Source organism: Dipodomys spectabilis, unplaced genomic scaffold (assembly GCF_019054845.1).
Source record: "Dipodomys spectabilis isolate Male_0828 unplaced genomic scaffold, ASM1905484v1 ptg000583l, whole genome shotgun sequence".
NCBI classification, from domain to species: Eukaryota; Metazoa; Chordata; class Mammalia; order Rodentia; family Heteromyidae; genus Dipodomys; species Dipodomys spectabilis.
In genome coordinates, this window is record NW_024871260.1 from 2,773,381 (window position 1) to 2,779,004 (window position 5,624).

Here is a 5,624-nt window from a genome sequence, read left to right on the forward strand (position 1 = left end):
ACACACTCTGACCTATCATTAATGCTAGGAACGAGAAGTTAAAAATCATAGACACCAAGATCTAAGCATGAATTAAAGAGTCTCCAACTTGTGAATACAATTGGTTTAAAAAGTCATCAATACTAAATTTTTAAAAATTTCTTATGATACTGAAGATTAAATTATAAACTATTAACACTTGAAAATAACTCATTTTCTTGGGAGTAGTACCCATAACACAAGATTAATCCTAATAATTTTAAAAGACCTTTATTTATACCAAAAATTCACTCCTGTAAATACAAAGATTCTAAAAATAACTGAAGTACAGACACACAAAGGAAATAATTTAACTGCATCATCTACATTCAGAGGACTGTGTTAATAGAAAACAAAGTTATACTAATAATTAATTAGCTTACAAAATTCACCTATATTCTTTTATTCTATTTCATTTAGTTTCATAAAAACTAGATTTTCATAAAATGAGGCATAAAAGCCTATATGCCCACTTACATTTTCAGATCTTAATATTTATTTCAGAAATGTCTTTAGCTTTGTAGTCGATGAACTGAAATAATTCTAAAATATTTAAAGGCTTTTCAGAAATTGCAAGACTCACTCTGGGATGTTATTTATATTGGAAAAGATATTCGAAAAACCTTATTTGTTAAGTTGCGATAGTTAATCCCACAAAAGAGCCATTAGTGAAGATCCCTTTGCATGTACAAAACAACTTCAAATACATACATTATCTGGAGATGATATATGCTTTTTGTTTGTTTGTTTTTGAAAGGAATATCTAACAAGCTTATCAACAGTACCGATTTTCAGTCATTATCATGGGATATTCAAACGTAGAAATTTGGAGTTGATTTTCTCTTAGTGAGAATAGATATGATCTTATAAAGAAAGTTATTTTCAACAGAAAGCCAGAGTTTATCCACCTTGTGTTTCACGGGAACAACCAGAGAGGAATACCTGTTTGGTCAAGTTGGTCAAACTCATTCCATAAGCATATTTTAAAATTATAACCAATTTAAGAGGTCAAATACATATTTTGAACTGACAGTCATCTTACAGCAATAACTTACTACCTAATTATGTCTGTATTTTCTTTCCTAGAATATAATAAGAGCTAAAGCTGTCTCTTTTATCTAACTTAATGTAAATGATTTGATTCTGATGATGTTATTATTTGACAAATAAAGTGTACAGAAGGGAGGTCGAACTGAAATAACTTGACAGAACAATGATAAATAAAAACATTGCAACACAGTTAGCTCTTTTCAGTTCCACCTTGTCCACATTAGCAAGCAACATTGCAACAGCACATGCACACATACACACATACACACATGTGCACACACATATACATACATGCGAAATTCAAGGTAAATTGTACAAAAAAGTTCAAATAAAATATTAGTGATTAGTACAAATGATAATTTGCCTTTCTAAAAAATAATACACAATCCAGTCACCACGGGTTTTACGTTTTACTTGTCTATCCACATGTGAACACTTAATTTATTTTTAATTAATTAACTAATTCATTCATTCATTTGTTTGGTGCTAATAATATGGCTTGAACTCAGGGCTTGGCTCTGTCCCAGAAATTGATATTTTTTTTTTAAATTTTCTCAAGGTTAGCATTTTACTGCTTGTACCACAGCTCCATTTCTTGCTTTTGTTGGTTTTTTTCAAATCAGAATCTAATGGTCTTTTTTTGGTTTGGTCTGGTTTCAAACCACAACCCTCAGACTCCATCTTTCTTATTAGCTAGGATTAATGACATGAGCTGCCAGTGTGGCTTCTACTTTTTCCTCTATACTTATCTAATCCACATACTTAGATAGCAATCTAAAACTGAGTATAGAAGCAAGATGTACAGTGATGAAATTGTCCTGCCAAAACAGAGAGTTAGTAATTTAAATTTCTTCTTAAGACCATACACAAAAAAATACCATGATTTATTATAAGAGAACTCATTATTGGACATACGAGCTTGAAGACCTTTCTAATAGATTCATTATTTATTGTTACCCAACATTAGAAATAATGTATAATGCAGTAATAAAATAGAAGTCCCTTGCATGGCTATTAAAGACACTTGTTTTCATCTATAAAAGTAGGCCTGTCTATTGTCTTCATGTGGTTTCTATTATTGAAGGTGCTTAATAAGAAGTCAAAATGTATTAGTAGTCCTTTGCTATCAATTAAATCTCACTTTTTCTTCTTGGAGAATATAATGATCAAAGCAATAGTTGAGAATCTGCAAGGAATAGTTCAGAATCATGATTCAAGTGCAAGTGTATCACCAGTAAGTAGTCCTTGATACCATTTTCCACAAAGATTTGTCACAGATATAATTGGCTTGCCTTCTCTTGCTGCATGGACCTATTCCTTCCTTCTACAGGAAATGTGTGATTAAATTGATTTCATTCAGGTCTGAAACTACAATTATCAAGGATTTCGATTCTTGTCTGCAATTTGGTCAAAGCTACGTCTCTTTATGTAGACTGCTATAAATGTATTTACTAATTTCAAGTAAATACATAAATTCTATTTCCATCCTTTTCAAAACATAAAATTCTGCATGCTCGGGGCTGGGAAGGTTGCTCAGTGGTAGAGCACTTGCCTTGCATGCATGAGGCCCTGGGTTGGATTCCTCAGCACCACATAAGCAAAAAGAAAAAAAGCCAGAAGTGGCGCTGTGGCTCAAGTGGTAGAGCACTAGCCTTGAGCTGAAGAGCTGAGGGACAGTGCCCAGGCCCAGAGTTCAGGCCCACGACTGGACCCCCCCCCCTAAAAAAAATTCTGCGTGCTCTATAAATTGATCAGAGGCATGCATTTTTCTCATTCCTAGAATAAGCTGCACATAAAGACACCACTGGACCATATTTTCAGTCTGTATCTTTGAATACGGAGGAACATCTTTCCTCTGCTCTGCATCAATTCCCTACTCTACAGTTAGAATAATTTCGAATAGTAAAAATGGAAAAAGAGAAAATAAATCATAGTGAAAAAAACAGATGCAGAAAATTCACCGGATTTTGCTGAACAGTTTAACTAACATGAATTATTAGGGAAATACATGGACACATCATTCCCACTGACACTCAAAGTCTCTGGTTAGGCAATTGTCATGAAGATGAGGAACACGACGAAAAAGTGAGGAATGGTATCAATTGCAAGAAAAAAAATGGAGAAGGATCCAAGCAAATTTCTTCTTTGGACTGCTGAAAATAATCTGTTTACTACAGTGCAGGGACTACTTTCCAAAAAGGCCACTCGTGTGAATACTAGGTATGAAGATGAGTATAACCATCTTTATCAGGAAGCCTACAGGGGATACTTTGACACTTTCCATGAGTTGGTGGCTCAATCGGTAGATATTCTTGCAATAACTGTAGATGGCTGGACACCCTTGCACAGTGCTTTTACGTGGAATAATACCAGAGTGGCTGTTTTCTTACTTCATCATTATCCAGATACCAATTCCCAAACTAAAGGCCTCTTGACCCCCTTGCATCTTGCTGCTGGGAATAGAGATAGCAAAAACATGTTGGATCTTCATCTGTTGAACCATTATGTCAAATCAGGTCTGAAGAATAAGTTGGAAGAAACTGCATTTGATATTGCCAAAAGGATAAGTATATATCACTACCTCTTTGAAGTTTTGGAAGGCTGTACAAATTGCTCTTCTAAATCACCATGGTTCGGTTAAGTTTCTTAAATTTCATAAATTCCATTCCATTGTTTGTGTCCATGCAAAATATTTTCACAATCCAAATAACAACAATATCTTACTGTAACAATTCATGGATTCCATGGAATTCTTCCAAGTGAATTGCCTGACTTTGATGTCAAAATGTATTCAAAAGAGATTTGTATACATCTATAATGGTTTCTGGAGAGTTTGTGCTTTTTTTAATCAGAAAGAATTTTAACTTATCTGTTGAAATGAGTAGTATAGAAACTGAACATATTTCTGGTGTTTGTCTGAAAAAGTATATTTTAAAATATTCTATATTATATGTTTGTATAATGTCCATAATCTATTTTATTCTGTCTTAGATATAATACTTTGAATTCTACATTGTTTTATAATATATAGGCTCATTAATAAATGTGTCCTTTCAGATTGCATTCCATATAGAAACAGTGTAAGATTCCTTTTTTCCTAGGTCATTATAGTATATTTCTTTGGGATAAAATAACAATGTTGTCTAATTTCAAAAGTGTTTTAAAGATTATGCTATGTAAAGACTTCACTAATTTGAAGATTTAATACAATGATGTGAAAATAACTTTTAATTATATGAATTACATGTATTATTACACTTGTAATTTTGTAATCAACTTAAATAACTGTTTTTCATTTCTTGCATCTGACGAATGAAAAATATGGAATACTTCAAAAATTTTCATATCATCCTGTGCAATTGCCATGTTAATCTCTGTATTGTTGCAATTTGGGTATACGTGTTGCTGAAGCATGTAGTGTCCTCTAAATTGAAGCATGCAATTTAATGATACAATCTTTATACAGGCTTATATCCTTGGGTGCCTATTTGTAACAAGGAAACCTTAATGTTCCTAACAATGGTACTGATCTTATATCCCTAAAATTCTGTGAATAATGGAAAAAATTATATTGATCAGAAGATTGCTCGCATTTTCAATTTTTTTGTCAATGACTATTTTAAGTCTTTTTCATTTTGAAGCATTTATAGCTAGGTCCAAAAGGAATGGCTTTTTGAAGTACTTATTTGTCCAATTGAGTTAGCTTTGTAGAACTAATGGATTCAAAGTAAGCCTTGCTTAAGAGCTACTTCTAAACTTCTGCAGCTGAAATTTTCCCAAATGAGGTCTTACTGGCACCAATGTCTACCTTAACCTTTACCCTTCTTCCATGTAGGAACAGATCAATCAGAATATCTTATCCTAAAAGCATGGATTGTCTTACTGGAACAAAACAAATCTTAGTTACAAGGGATCATATACAGATGAGCATTTCAGACAAAAGTTTTCAGAATAGAAGGTATTTTATCAAAATATAATTGTTTATTATACCTATCATTTCAAAAGGAGATAAAGCCAAGAAGGTGAAAAAATTGTTCATGTGCATGATTACCTAATGTCCTGGCCTATCTACCTTCCAACCAAGCAGGAACTTAAACTACTGCCTTTATATCACCAAATATTTCTATAGAAACAGAAGTCCATATGTTTCTCTTTGTTATTAGGTCTTAAATTGGTAATGTCTCATCTTGCCTCCAGGCTATAAATCTACAAATGGTAAAATTTTAGGTATAACTCCACCAAACACTGAGGTAGAGATAATGGAATAATACTTTAGAACAGAGCTGCCTTTGATGCCCAATCCACAACAGAACAATGCAAAACATGTGCCATTTTATTATGTTATATATAGTTATATATTTTATATTTATGTGTTGATTCCATGTTTCACGCAATGAAACTTAATATAATTAATTGATAATTTGACAAATAAATTGATATTTATTCCAATAAGTAGAATTGGAATATAAATAATTAAGTTTAGAATATATATTAGAATATAAAATATGTCAATGCAAATGTCTTTGGTATAAACTTGTGATACCTTCTAAGTGTTC

General features: G+C 32.3%; 1 pseudogene; it reads right to left on the reverse strand.

Moving 5' to 3' along the window:
• Window positions 1–4,383: 4,383 nt before the first annotated feature.
• On the reverse strand, window positions 4,384–4,482 carry LOC122100558 (annotated as a pseudogene).
• Between the last annotated feature and the right edge of the window lie 1,142 nt (window positions 4,483–5,624).